The 15,781-nt window shown below is 46.9% G+C and overlaps 1 protein-coding gene and 1 long non-coding RNA gene across 6 annotated transcripts in view; one reads left to right on the top strand and one right to left on the bottom strand.

Moving 5' to 3' along the window:
• Positions 1–15,781, top strand: part of TERT (telomerase reverse transcriptase) — a 141,495-nt gene that overhangs the window by 40,688 nt on the left and 85,026 nt on the right. The gene's annotated exons all lie outside the window — the stretch shown is intronic.
• The window catches only part of LOC142071120 (uncharacterized), a 36,220-nt gene continuing 33,699 nt past the window's right edge, over positions 13,261–15,781 (bottom strand). Inside the window, exons 2-3 of the long non-coding RNA XR_012667102.1 lie at positions 14,412–14,680; positions 13,261–13,585 (exon numbers count right to left, since the gene is read on the bottom strand). This is a non-coding gene — a long non-coding RNA (uncharacterized LOC142071120). The remainder of the gene's footprint in view (positions 13,586–14,411; positions 14,681–15,781) is intronic.

Raw genomic sequence — 15,781 nt, 5'->3', positions numbered from 1 at the left:
GATACCTCCTCTAAAGCTATGGCTACTGCCATTGTCATGCTCACGTAGTCATGGCTTCATGTGTCAGGATTCCCAAGGAGGGGCCAGAATGACCTCCTCTTTGATGAATTGCAGCTCCCAGGGCAACGCTCTGCTTTTTATTTGGTCGGAGTTCTGTTCAAAATATGCTCAGCAGTGCAGAGCATGGGTCATCCTGATCGCACCATACTGGCCTAGACAGTTCTGGTTTCCAAACTTCCTATGCATGGCATCCCAACCACCAATCATCCTCCCAACATTTCTTCATTTGGAAAGCTCCTGACCCAGTGGAACAGCAAGAATCAAATCCACTCCAGTGGGTCCACATCCACTCCGCCTCAGGGCATGGTACGTAAGAACGGTCATACTGGGTCAGACCAAAGGTCCATTTAGCCCATTATCCTGTCTTCAGACAGTGGCCAATGCCGGGTGCTTCAGAGGGAATAAACAGAACAGTTAATCATCAAGTGATCCATCTCCTGTTGCCCATTCCCAGCTTCTGGCAAACAGAGGCTAGGGACACCATCCCTGCCCATCCTGGCTATAGCTATTGATGGACCTATCCTCCATGAACCTATCTAGTTCTTTTTTGAACCCTGTTATAGTCTTGGCCTCCATAACTTCCTCTGGAAATGAGTTTCACAGGTTGACTGTGAGTTGTATGAAGAAATTCTTCCTTTTGTTTGTTTTAAACCTCCTGCCTATTAATTTAATTTGGTGACCCCTAATTCTTGTGTTATGAGAAGGAGTAAATAACACTTTCTTATTTACTTTCTCCATACCAGTCACGATTTTATAAACCTTTATCATATCCCCTCCCCCCCTTAGTCATCTCTTTTCCAAGCTGAAAAGTCCCAGTCTTATTAATCTCTCCTCATACGGACACTGTTCCATACCCCTAATCATTTTTGTTGTCTTTCTGTATGTACCTTTTTCAATTCCAATATCTTTTTTTATTTATTTGTTTATTTATTTTTGAGATGGAGTGACCAGAGCTGCATGCAGTATTCATGATGTGGGCATACCATGGATTTATATAGAGGCAATATGATATTTTCTGTCTTCTTATCTATCCCTTTCCTAATGATTTCCAACAAATAACAAATACAAATGGTATTTGAATGGGTATCATCCTTAGAACGTTCATGCTCCACAGCCATACAAGTCATCCTCTTTTATAGTAGAAAGGACTCTAGAAAATGTTACCTAGCTAAATGGAAGCACTTTTCTTCTTTGGCACATCAAAGAGGCATTCTCCCAGAAACTACAGATATTCCTCTCATCTTGGACTATATCTAATACATCAGGTTTGTACATCAGCTCCTTGGGAGTCCACTTGGTAGCGAGCACTGCATACCATCCACCTCAGGGCTACTTGGTCTTCACACATCCATTGACCAGTAGATTCTGGAAAAGCCTACTAAGAACCTTCCCATCTATTCTGAAGCCTACTCCCCTGTGGAACGTAAACCTTGTTCTCTCAGTACTCAGAAGCCTTTTTACACACACACACACACACACACACACACAGCTCTCTCCCCCTCCCGCCCCACTTTTGCTTCTTGCTCCATGTCTCTCCTTTTAATGAAGGTCACTTTCATTGTAGCAGTCACCTCAGCTAGAAGGGCTGGCAAACTTGGAGTGATGGTGGCAGATTCTCCATACACTGTATTCTGTAAGGATAAGGTTGCTTTGTGTCTGCACCCCAAATTCACCTCCAGGTAGTTTCAGAATTTCACTGTAACCAATCAGTTCACTTACCTCTGATCTTTCCAAAATTGCATGCTTCTGCAGATGAACAAAGACTCCACTCCCTTAGTGTTTGGTGGGCCTTCGTCTTTTACCTGCACAGAACAAAAGCAAACAAGAAATCCCTGAGACTGTTGCTGTAGCAGAAAGAGTCGGAGAGCACATGATCTTCACCCACAGAATCTCCGATTGGCTCTCTGGCTGCGTTCTCCATTCGCTATCAAACCTTCCCCTCTGCCCATAGGGTAAGAGCTCATTCCACCAGAGCAAAAGCAACAACTATGGCGTCTCTTCAGGAGGCACCCCTATTGGACATCCATAAAGTGGTCACTTGGGGCTCTGTTCACACATTTGCAAGACATTATGCCTTGGTGCAGGACTCGTCTGCTGATTGTCTCCTTTGGGATGGCGGTATTACACTCAGCCCTACCGTCTACTTCCTTGCACCCTCCTCCTACTTAGGTACTGCTTGTCAGTCACCCATAGTGGAATACAATAGGGACCATCACTCAAAGAAGGGGAGGAGGTTACTTCCTGTAACTGTAGAATCTTCGAGATGTGTGGCCCCTATCTGTATTCCACTGTCCACCCTCCTTCCCCTCTGCTTTGGATCTTATCTAATTCATGCCAGAAAAGAAACTGGAGTGGTGGTTGGTCTGCTCTGCCATTTATCCCCTCAGACAGAGGCACAAGGTGAGCCAGGGCGCATGCATGGACCATCAGACACTACTCTAAAATTCTCAGAATCCGGATGCATGGTGTGCATGCATAATCACAGTAGAATACAGGTAGGGACCACACATCTCAAAGAACTTCCAGTTACAGGTAAGTAACCTCCTCTTCCCATCATGATATCCACATGTGTGCATACATGGAAGATAGTTTGACTCTCATTCTCTTGCATGCTTTTTTCCTTCATTCCCTCTGAGAGACAGAAAAGTGTGCAAGGATTATGTATCCATGACTATCATTAGTGACCCTGATTCTGCAGGCTAATGCATGTGCCAAGGACTATGGATTGTCTTCAATTTCAAGGCCCATGTACTTACTCTGATTTATATTGGTTGAAGCTGTCCAGCTGGAACCAGAACAGTTGAATCTCCTAAGGCATGCCTTATTTCTGCTAAAGTCTAGGAAAGATTTCATGCCATGCTTTTGATAGAGTCGATTCTCCACCTAATGGACACTTTGGAGTATATCTTAGGAGGTATTAAAAGGGTCAGAAAATCAGTTTCTTAAAGGTTCAAGTTTTTGATCTTGTAACAAACCTCATTCTATTTTATTAAATGCTCATATCTCTCACTTCCTTAAAGCCATTGTTAACCCTTCCTTGAAGTCAATGTTCTGGAGCAGCCACCTGTCATCACACAGCCTTTGAAACAGTGCTGGCTTTGACGTTCTGTAGGAAGCTCTCATGAAAGTTTGATTTTAATCCTTGTCAGAAGTATCTCTATTTTGTAACCTACAGTCTTTCTTCTGATAATTAAATTACTGAGGGAGTCAATGAGTTGGAAGCTTTTTCATTAAAGTAACATTCATACAGCTTTTTCCTGAAAAGATAGTCCTCAGGCCAGTTCTACACTTCATACCTAAGGGGAATAGACTTTCACTGGAACCAGTCAACTATATTGCTTTTATTTAGTTCTAAGTCCAGATATGGTCTAGAAAGGAAATTGCATATGTTGGCTGTGATGAGAGTAACTATCTATAATTCTGTTTTCACAGAGCAAAATAGTGGGGAAGATGAGATATACGTGTGTGTGAGAGAGAGAGAGAGAGAGAGACATACAGGGTTTCAAGGTAGCCAAGATACTTTCAGATGAATAAAACTTGCTATATTCCAGGCTGGTAGGGAGTTGTGATTTAGCTGATCTGAGTCACCTGCTCTACCAAGGCTACAACAACATCCAGAGGTTGGGGGGAAGTATAGGGCCTCTTCTGATTAAATATACTGAGTTGCAACTTCATCTTTGGTTTGCTTCTTTACAAGATAAACTGGTATCATCTAACACAGCATTTAGGTGTTGGAGTACTAAATTTTGCTCTCAGTTCTACTCAGTGAATCTGTTTTATTTAAGAAATACTGAATTGAGTCCAAAAGTAAAATCTGTAGGCCTTGGAGGGCCTTTGTGCATTCCCATTTGTAGGATATGGTGCCCCCTTGTGTTGAGTCACAGAGCCTCCACCAAAGCCATGTGAGTTAGGATTACATAAGCTCCCCTAATGATGTTAATCTTAAACATCTAAGTGTCATATAAAGGATTGTGGCCTTCACCTGTTTGTTTCTTCTCTTTCATAGCAAAGAGTGTTATGAACCTCGCTAGTGATTAGTTTAGTTTAGTCAGTGTTAGCCCTTTCCCTCTGAGAAAAAAGGACTGCTCTCTTCTGGCTTGGAGGCTGCACAACTATAATGACTGACAGAGGCTAAAAAGGGCTGTAAGCTCTGGACCACCTGCTGTTCTACATACCTGAAATTGGACATTCATGTGCACTGTTTAGTATGTTTGGGTGAGGACTGCAGCCTGTTACAGAGCTGAGTCTGTAAGGCCTTTCTAGAACACACTGGTAACAGCAACTTAAATTGAGAGAGCACCTACCTGGGGAGGTGCTAATACCTACAGTCTTTGCAACAGTCAACCAGGCTGATAATGTGGGCCCTCACAGACCCATGTCAGCACGAAGCCCTCCTCCACTAAGTGGGCAAAACCTCACCTGCTGAATTCCAAGTTGTTGCTGTCTTTGGCACCAACATCCAGAAAGACGCTGGATCTTCAAAGGCCTTGCTATGATCAGCATCTTCTTAACTTCGGGAGTTGTCCTTGGTACTGAGAGTTGTCAGCAATGTCAAAATGTGCACAGGTGCTCTGAGTTCACTGGACTGAAGGGGAAGTGGCTCCATCAGCAGCTCACTCCTTTTTGGTACCAGGCACTCTGCTGCCATAGCATTGTTCTTCCTTTCAAGAAGCCAGAGAAGAAACAAGATCTGACTTGAATGAGACAGTTTGGATGAAGAGACTCCAACCAATCCTAGGAAAGTTTGAACAAAGAAACAACTCAACCCTCCAAGTACCTGTGGCACCACAAGAGAGCCCATGTTCCCCAATGCATATTCCATATGTGCACTGGGTATTGCTGAGACCAAAGGGTCATCTTTTGTATCAGACCCCTGAGACTCCACAATCAGCATTTGACTTTACTTTCAATTTTCAGGCTGTTTGATCTCTGAAAAGCCAGGGGGAAAAACCTTTCCAGCCTCCTCCACACTCTATCACCTGATTTCACCCAAATACCTCTTCAGTACCAGATGATTAAGGGGACTTTCTACACTGGCCCAAGCAAAATGTGTTGTAGCCTGCACTATAGGACATGGCAAAAGCCTCTTTGATCTGGCTCAGTTGAGACTATCAGGCCCACCATCAATGGCCTCAGTATGCTTACCATGCTTGGGCACATTCACTACTCTTCCCTCTCAGCTCCTAGTGCCTTTGTCACAATGTCCAACCCTGCTGGCACCAAACCTGGCCCTGCCAGCACCACCTCAGCCTGTGCTGCGGCCTAAGCAACCAGTGGTCTTGCCTAGGTCCCGTTGGCTCTGGCACCAGTTTTGCTACTGCTACTTGCAGCTCCAGATAACCAGAGGCCTACAAACCTGGATACCATGGGAGGTGTTTACATGAATGATGATGGTGATATCCCTGCAGATTACTAGTGAAACATCACCAGATGTGAGAACATTACATCCCCACCAGGTGAATTCCACTAGCTTCAAGAATGGCTAAACAGGATGGCGAATAGACTCAGCTGTACGCTGCTGAGGCGCCAACTGAAAACTTGGTCCTTTATTTCACATCTTTCTGCCAAAAACTGAAGATTAAAATTTCCTACCTACTTACAGTGTCTACTTGATACAGCTGGAAATGTCTGGCTTTACACCCCCCTCATCATCGTCAGCAGTCTTCAGTAGATACAATAGGCTGTATCTGGTTCCTACTCAGGACTTTTCCTTCTTACTTTACCACTCCAATGCGAAGTTCCTGGTGGTTGCAGCAATTGTTGAGAAATCCGAGCACAAAGACCTCTCACTCCTCTTCTGTGACTGAGAGAGGATGTAGACTGAACTGTGTCAGCATTAAGGCATGTTTCTCTGGGTCTGCCTACTATCAGCTATCAAAGAATGCTAGCACATTACCAGTATGGCCTGTGGGAAGCTACTTGGATTTGGTCCCCGAGGGAAAGGAAATAGCTGGTGAAAGATCTAGCCTCAGAAGGAAAGATTGCAGCCTCTGACCCTTTATGGACTTCAGCCAGCTTATGACACTTCTCCCTGTTCAGCTACTGGGATCTCCTGTGAAGAGACACTTCTGGTTGAGATATGAGGCCTTACTCCTGAGATGCATGGCCTAATAGAGGACCTTTTGATGGAAAAGACATTTTCAGTGAAAGAATTTACAAGACTCTCAGGAACTTGCATAAGGTCCTTTTGGTTCAACTCAGCCTTCTCAAGGACTCACGATTGTACACTTCCTTCAGATACTACAGACCAGCTTTGTCAACCAGCATAGCCAGCATCTCACCCAGTTTATTCCCTGAAATAGCAAGGGAAGCAGAAGACCTATTGTATTGGCTCCACCCACATTGCTGCATTTGCCTCTAAATTGTAGGTTTGACATTATGATTGAGAGCCACATATCAGCATCCTGCACAATATACCCTTTCTCTACAGCCTCTTTATTGTGTGTGTGTGTTCAGGGGTCATCTGCAAAGCCAGGTATGAGATCACATTGTATCACTGGGTATGTCAGAGTTACTCCATTGAATTCATCACCAGAACATCTCCTAACCTCACCTTTCCCAATCCTTTTCCAGGATCCTTTTCATGAGACCTCTTCTTGAAGAGTTGTCAGGTGCCTCCTATCCGAGAGAGTTCCTCAGAAGTTTCTGAGGAAGAGCTTCTACTCAATACTTTGTGATCCACAAGAAAGGAAACTGCCTCTACCCAATCCTATACATGAGACAACAGAACAGATATGTAGGTTCAGAACGCTGTCTGTAGATATAACCATCTCCTCCCTGTGCCAAGAAAACGGGTATTCAGCTCTCGATCTCAAGGTTTCTTACTTCCAGATAGGCATTACCTGCAAAAAATACCTGTTTCTGCATTGAGAACAAACACTTTCAATAAACATTTACCCTCTTTGACCTGTCTACTGTGCTTAGAATGTTCACAGTGTCTGGCAGTAGCATCAACACATCTGAGAAAACAAGGGGTGCACTGTGTTTGCCTGCTTGGATGACAGGTTGCTCAAGGCCAGTTCATGTCAGGAGCTCCTTCACTCTATAGCTCTAATTTGCCACTGATTTCATGTGCAAGGATTGGAAAGCAGCTGGAAAAATCACACTTGGTCCTGTGTCAAAAATTGACCATAGGAAGAGTTTTCCTCCCAGAAGAGTGATTTCTTCAGGTACTACAAGCTATACAGATCCTTTAGCATCAGATATGCCAAAAAACAAGGTTCACCCTCAGATTTGTCAGGTGCATGATCATGATCTCTACATTTGATACTCCATGCAAGGCTTCACCTTAGACCCGTACAACACTAGCTGGCCCAAGTGCACACCCCAGACAAGGACAGAGCAGAGACATATGACTATCCCATCAAAGTGTTGCAAAAACTCTTTTGGTGGATGCCTACAGAGAATGAATTAGCAGGAATATTATTCAGCCATCCAACTCCATTTGCACTGGTCACAAAAGACTCATCCATGCTTGACTGGAAAGCTCACTTTCAGGGTGTGGTATCTTAGGATCTGTGGAATTCACAAAAACTCAGACAACATGACAGTATCCTGGCACTTTGGGGCATACACTGAACACAAATCCTTCCTGTGATGCTGGTAGAGCAGGTGTCAGCTCATGCCAACGCCCCAGGCCTCAATGAACACTGATAAATGCATAGCTGGAAATCATTTTGGCTTACGTATGGGTTAGTATAGTTAAAACAGATATTAGTATTTATAGGAATATGTTCAATGTTTAGACTTTATGGAATACTTGTTGGATGCTGCATTTATTAATCCTACTTATAATATATGTAGTCCCTGGTATAAAGTTATATTGAGTGTTTGTTTACATTGTAAACCTCTGTAATTGTGTAACTCACCAAACAGGAAAAGAAGCATTAAGGTAAAGTAATCGGCCTGCAGACAAGATGCCTCACTGGAGGTAAATGAGGCATTGTGTTCCATCAAAGGACAGAGACATTGATTGCATTCCTCACTCCTTCCAGGAAGGGGAGACCTGCACATGAGCTTATCCCATTGGCTTGGAATTTGGGGTGAAGGCAATAAAAAATCTCTGACAAGGAGATACTGAGATTTTTATGCTATCTGGACTCTGAAGGGCAAAGATCCCTAAACATAAGCAAGAGATTTCCATGCTGCTTGGCATGGGTCAGCCCTAAAGGACATACAAGCTTCTACAATAAGCAGCTTCATATTATCTTCTTAAATCTTAGACTGTAACTCATTTGTGCGTGTGTATGTTTCATGTTTTAACCTTGTAAATAACTCTCATTTCTTTTCGTAGTTAATAAATCCTTAGGTAGTTTATTACAGGATTGGTTACAGGTGTTGTTTTTGGTTTGAGAGCTGAGTACAATTGACCTGTGGTAAGTAACTGGTCCTTTGGCACTGGGAGTAACCTGAATATTGTTGTGACTTTTGGTGTAAAGTGACCATCTATCACATAGTCCAGCTTGCCTGGGTGTCAAGATAGACTATAATACCTAAAGGGACTGTCTGTGACTCCATGGTAAGACTGTTATAGTGCTTTAGGAGTTTACACTTCTTACTGGGTTGGTGAAATCTAATTACAGAATATACAGCCAATTTGGAGTTTCTGCCCGCTTTTTGATGGTCTGCCCGAGGTTGACACTCTGTCGTGAGCCACTCCAGACAGCATGACACTTCCTGCCCTCTCAGCGCAAATGGTTTAGATCCCTGATGGACAAAACTGCTTGCATGCAATATCTGAAAGATGCTCTTTTTCAGGGCTCACTCTGCCTGTACCATCCACGTTCCAGCAGAGGGAACTGACAGAACAAAGAATAAACATCTTCAAGAGGAATTCTTAGAAGCTACCTCTTGATCAGTGGAAACAAGTGTGATAGCCCATCCTTAGATGGCCAGACTTGAGATGTGTGTGTTATGAGAAATAAAAAATTACAGAATGCTAAGCAACAAAACTAATTTTACTTTTTCATTTTTTTTCCTAACTATGATATTAGTTTGTTCTAAGTTTTTAAATATTTTTCACTCTTAAATGAATTCAAAACTGTTTTTAACCTATTACACTATAAATTTGACTGTTCTAAACCAAACTTTGTGCTGCAGCCTCTAAACTTACATTACAGACCAGTTACTGAATTACCTGATTTAGATTTATGCCTGCAAGTTTAGAGGACAGGTTGAAACTAGCTGAAAATCTGTCCCTATTGCAACATAATTTGAAATTATAAGGTAAATAGAGAGTGTGGCAAAGCTCCAACCTTATCTCAGTGGGTCCTGCGGTTCCTGGCGGATTTTGCTAGCCTCAGAGGCTCACTGTGACCGTCTACGAACCCTTCTTCCTCTAGAGGCAAGGGTCACAGCCTACTGAGCCATTTTCATCATAAACCAGCAAGGGAGGTGAGGAGAAGCCACCCTCCCTCGTACAGTCTCTGTTGTCTCCCAGTCTCAGACATTAGTCAGGGAGGGGAGGGGGAGCCCGGGCACACCTCTACTCTGGGCTCCAGTCCAGGGACCCTGATAGTAGCAGCTCATGATAGCTGACTTTTTGGAAACAGGATGAGTACGATTCCCTGGGCCACTTCCCCACAGCAGCTCCACTTCCTCAATATCTACGTTACCCTTACCTTAGGGCCTCCTTCCTTGTGCCTGATAGGGTTTGTACTGCTCCATTTCTCCAGCAGCGCGGCTTCCTCCTACAGCTCCTGACACATGTGCCCCAATCTGACTGGGAGGCTTTTAACTAGTTTCAGCCAGCCCCTGATTGGCTTCAGGTGTCCCAGTCAACCTAGCTGTCTTCCCTGCTTTCTGGAAGGATCTTAATTGGCCCCAGGTGTCTTAATTGACCTGGAGCAACTGTCATTTGCTTACCCTGGTAACAGGGATTTGTTTAGCCTGGGTTTAATATGTCAGCCTCCCAGTACTTTCCTATAGCCATCTGGCCTTGCCCCATCACAAGAGTCATATTCTTTTATGACAGGTTTCAGAGTAACAGCCGTGTTAGTCTGTATTCGCAAAAAGAAAAGGAGTACTTGTGGCACCTTAGAGACTAACCAATTTATTTAAGCATGAGCTTTCGTGAGCTACAGCTCACTTCATCAGATGCATACCGTGGAAACTGCAGCAGACTTTATATACACACAGAGAATATGAAACAATACCTCCTCCCACCCCACTGTCCTGCTGGTAATAGCTTATCTAAAGTGATCATCAGGTTGGGCCATTTCCAGCACAAATCCCCCACACAAATTCACTCTCCTGCTGGTGATAGCCCATCCAAAGTGACAACTCTTTACACAATGTGCATGATAATCAAGTTGGGCCATTTCCTGTCACCAGCAGGAGAGTGAATTTGTGTGGGGGATTTGTGCTGGAAATGGCCCAACCTGATGATCACTTTAGATAAGCTATTACCAGCAGGACAGTGGGGTGGGAGGAGGTATTGTTTCATATTCTCTGTGTGTATATAAAGTCTGCTGCAGTTTCCACGGTATGCATCTGATGAAGTGAGCTGTAGCTCACGAAAGCTCATGCTCAAATAAATTGGTTAGTCTCTAAGGTGCCACAAGTACTCCTTTTCTTTTTGCGTAATTCTTTTATGTATTCTTGTGCGACTCCTTCCATTGATCTTCGTTTATCAAAATTGTATCACTATCAAATAGAACATGAAACTCATAATTGGCTGTCATGCACAAGGATGACGTAAAGTAATTTTTTGTGGTGGAGGAAAGTATTTTTTTTTCCTCTTCGGACTTATAAATGTATGTATAGGTGGCCATCCTCTACTCTGGTTACGTGTTGCATAAATTAAACCACAGAATTATGGTAGAGTGATAGCAAAGCCATAGTTCAGGTTGTGTACCAGAGAATAAAGGGAAAAGATTGGAAATACGCTAAATATTTTATGCCAGAAAAAAGCATACAAAATAGAGTGTTCGGGGACTTAATTTTAGTGTGATTGGAATTTTTAGGGATATGATGTATTTAAAATATTTTGGAATTAAAAATGGGTCGTTTTCGATGTTGGATCCCAAATGTATCACTTATATACATGGAAATTCTTTGAGTGATTGCTCACGTGCATTCCACATTAGGTGTGCATGCTCGTCACATGCACCGGTGTTGGAAGTTTTTCCCCTAGCAGTACCAATAGGGGAGCACCCCTAGCAACCTCTGGAGTGGCACCACCATGGTGTGGTTTAAGGGGTGCTGCACGCTCCGCTCACCCTCAGTTCCTTCTTGCCGCCAGTGAAGGTGCTTCAGAACTGCTGTGCTCCAGTTCTCCACTGTAGCTTTGCCTGTTTGGACTGTCGTTTAGTTCACAGATAGTTAATACCTGTAGTTTTTTTTAAAAAGTTAAAATTATATAGATAGAGTAGAAGAACCGCGCCTGGGTTGGGGCATGCCCCACACCCCGAGCTTTAAGTTGTGTGACACTTGTAAATGGCCTATGCCCATAAGTGACCCGTACACTAGCTGCTTACGCTGTGTTGGGGAAACCCACATCAGCAACCGCTGCAAAATTTGCAGATTGTTTAAGCCCCGGACTAAGAAGGAGCGGGATATATGGCTCCAAGCCATATTGATGGAATCGGCCCTGACACCGGCACCGCTATACCGCTCCGAGTTGGCACTGAGCACCGCACTGGCTCCCCATCCATGGGACACTTCTAAGACAATGAAGAAGTGAACTTCTCTGTCAAGGCACCGAGGCAAGGCTGGGGGCGAGACTAGACCCTCGCTGGGCAGCTCTTGATCACCCTCAGCCTTGTGGCGTCCAACTCAAGTAGAGCAGAGTAGCCCAGTCCACTCCAAGCTGACGTCCCCGGATGCCAGTGACCACATACAAGTGCCCTCCACCCCAGAGGCCCTGCAGGCAGCTCAAGACATAATGTCTCTCCCAGTACGGGCTGCACCGACCCCAGCGGCTCCCCAGTCCAGTGGCAAGCCAGCGCTTGGACTGCCATAGTCGCCACCCAGGCGGTACCGCTCACGGTTGAGGGAAGGTTCCTGATGCCGCTCTTTGCAGAGTGACCACCCTGCTCACAGCCCGCACCGGTCCCCGTCGACCCCCACCCGATTGTCTGGCTGGGTGCTGTGCAGCAGGGAATTGAGGCACCACTATGTATCGAGGGAGCACAGACCTCAAGGTCAGAGCATGCCCCGCCGGGACTGGGACCAACGGCACCAGAGGTTGCCGACTCCAAAAACCTACCGTAGCCCCTCACGGTGCTGATGTCAACGCTGCTCACGTTCTTTGACCCGGTTGAGGTCCCCGGCACAGCAGTGCTCCTGTAGCCCCAGGTGTAGATCGCCAACAACCAGCCATCGCAGATCCGCCCAACGGAGCTGTTCGCAGAGCCGCCAGAACAGACGGTACTCCCACTCGTCTGCACCAGACTCAAGGTCTCGAGCCCAGCACCACTCATGACACTGTTACTCATCCCCAGCCCTGTATAGCAGTCATTTGTATACCAGCCCAGCCTCCCCTAGGAGCTGGCAGTCAGTGGACCAGACGAGTCCAGTGGGGCAGCCCGCTCCGACAGTGCCACAGCAAGTGCAGTGACACCAGGCTCCCTGGCCAGTGCTCTGGTACCAATGGACCCCATGGGCCACGACGCAGCACCCATTGGTGGCCCTCTCAGTAGCCAGGGCCTCAGACAGACAGTCACCCTCCCTTTCTCAACCTCCCAGGAAGGGGTCAGTGGAGCGCTCTTCCACAGCCCCAGATTCAGAAGGGGACCAAGAGCTGAGAACTGCAGCACCGGTGGGGATGCAGAGCATCACGTCTCCATCCTCCCCTGATGAGGCCATCATGGCGCTGCCTCCTCCTGTTCTCCAGGAGGACACAAAAGCCCACCAACAGCTCCTGAAAAGGGTGGCTTCAAGCCTCAATTTACAGGCTGAAGAGGTGGAGGAGCCTTCGGACTCCCCCTTTGATGTCCTCTCAGCCACAGCACCGGCTAGGGTAGCCCTTCCTCTCCACGAAGGGATGGCAAAAATCTCCACTGCCCTGTGACAGACCCCATCTTCCTTGCCCCCGTATCTAAGAGGGCAGAGTGGAAGTATTTCTTGCCTGCCAAGGAGCACAAATGTCTCTATACCCACCCCGTCCCCAACTCCCTGGTGGTCGAGGTGGTCAACCACTAGGAGCATCAACGCCAGCCCGCTCCCACCCCTAAGAATATGGAGTCGAGGAGGCTGGACTTGTTTAGTAGAAAGCTTTATTCTTCAAGCTTCCAGCTGAGGGTGGCAAACCACCAAGTCCTGCTGGGCAGATATGATTTTAACTTGTGGGGCTCAATGCCAAAGTTTGTGGACTCCCTCCAGGAGCGTGATAGGAAGGAATATAAGGCCCTGATGGAGGAGGGCACTGCTGCTGCCAGAGCAGTCCCTCAGGCAGCCTCGGACACAGCAGCAAGAACTCTGGCCTCTGCGGTCTCCATGCGGAGGGCGTCGTGGCTCCTCTTGTCCGGGTTGTCCAATGAGGCACAGAGCTCCCTGCAGGACCTCCCCTTCCATGGCAAGGCCCCTGTTCGCAGAGCAAATGGTTATGAAATTACACAGTCTCAAGGACTCTTGTATGACCTTAAAGTCTCTTGGTCTCTATGTCCCGGCCCCAGCCAGGACCAAGTTCAAGCCTCAGCAGGCCCCCAGCCAAGCCACCCAGTCCCGATATGAACCTTCTTACAAAAAATCCAGAGACTATAAGAAGCGTCCACAGCGGCAGTCTTGGCCTGGCCCCTCTAATGGCAAGCAGGCCGGCAAGCGCCCGTTTTGATGGGACGCCCGGGGACGACTTAACAGTCTGTACCAGAGATCTGCCCAACCTACCCTTCTCCAACTGTCTCTGTACTTTTCTCCCGGAGTGCTCGCTACTGACCTAGGACCGATGGGTCCTCAACACCATTTCCCGGAACTATACCCTCCAATTTCTCTCTACCCCACCTACCTGCCCTTCCTCCCCATCCCTCTTCAGGGACTCCTCTCACGAGAGCCTACTTGAGCAAGAGGTGAGGCAGCTCCTTCATCTGGGAGCGGTGGAGGTGGTGCCTGCGGAGTTGGTGTCCAATGCGTCGGACTTGGGGTGGGGAGCCCATGTGGGAAACCTCCAGCCCCAAGGCCTGTGGTCTGCGCAGGAACTAGCCCTGCGCATAAACGTCAAAGAACTCTGGCCTGTGTGACCTTTCGCTCATGCCTTACTGGCAGGGTAGTCAGAGTTCTCACGGACAACAAGGCCTCGATGTTCTACATCAACAGACAAGGCAGGGCCCACTCCTCAGCCCTCTGCCAGGAAGCCCTCCAGTTGTGGGATTTCTGCATCACTCACAATATCAATGTGGAAGCCCACCACTTACCAGGAATCCAGAACTCTCGAGCAGATCGCCTGAGCCTGGACTTCTCCTCCCAACACGAGTGGTTGCTACACCCAGAGGTGGCTCACATGATCTTCCGAACATGGGGCACTCCCCAAGTGGATCTCTTCACGACCAGGCAGAACCACCAGTGCCCCTGGTTCTGCTCCAGGAGGGGCCTGGGCAAGGGCGTGATTTCCGATGCCTTCCTTCTGACCTGGTTGGGTCAGCTGCTTTATGCTTTTCCTCCAATTCCACTGATCAGCAAGGTCCTGAAAAAAATCAAGACGGACAAGGCTTGCATCCTCATGATTGCCCCGGCATGGCCCAGACGACACTGGTACGGGACTCTTACGAACCTGTCCATTGCACCCCCGTGGCCGCTACCAACCCACCCAGACCTTCTCTCTCAGGACTAAAGTCGCCTCCTCCACCCCAACCTTGCAGCCTTCCACCTTACGGCGTGGTTGCTCAGTGGTTAGGCCAAGGGGAAAGGATCTGCTCGGAGGGCAAGTCCTCCTGGAACGCAAGAGGCCCTCCACGCGTGAGGCCTACCTAGCAAAATGGTCAAGGTTCCTGGTGGGCCGCTGATCATGGCGTCTTACCAGTGGCTGCCCCATTCCAGCTTGTACTGTATTACCTCCTTCATCTCAGAGTCCAAGGCCTAGTGCCCTTGTCCGTCAAAGTACATCTGGCAGCCATATCGGCCTTCCACCTGCCTGTTCAGGGACACTCAGTATTTTCTCATGCCATGACCAGTCGATTCCTTAAGGGCTGTATCGCCTCTTTCTTTGTTAGGCCCCCGGTTCCACAGTGGGACCTGAACTTGGTTCTGGCCAGGCTGGCAGAGCCTCCATTTGAGCCGCTTGCCACATACTCCTGGTTCCACCTTTCATGGAAAGTAGCCTACTGTGGAATGTACATGAGCAATCACTCAAAGAAGAAAAGACAGTTACCTTTTCCGTAGCTGGTGTTCTTCAAGATGTGTTGCTTATGTCCATTCCACATCCCACTCTCCTTCCCCACTGTCGGAGTTGTCTGGCAAGAAGGAACTGAGGGTGGGGGGGCATACAGAGCCTTTTATACTGTGCCATGGTGGCACCACTCCAGGGATCGCTGGGGCGCTCCCCTACAGGTACTGCTAGGGGAAAAACTTCTGGCACTGGTGCACATGGCGAGCACGTACACCTACTGTGGAATGGACCCGAGCAACACATCTTGAAGAACACCAGTTACGGAAAAGGTAACTGTCTTTTCTACAATAAACCTCTGATGTCGATTACTATATATCTATAATTTACACAAATACCAATTTTATGTTTTTCTCTGTTGTAATTTTAAAAAATAATAATCTTTGAGAGTGTGGCGTTAAA

The sequence above is a fragment of the Caretta caretta genome, chromosome 2 (assembly GCF_965140235.1).
Source record: "Caretta caretta isolate rCarCar2 chromosome 2, rCarCar1.hap1, whole genome shotgun sequence".
NCBI lineage: Eukaryota > Metazoa > Chordata > Testudines > Cheloniidae > Caretta > Caretta caretta.
This window is presented reverse-complemented; position numbering and strand designations above follow the sequence as displayed.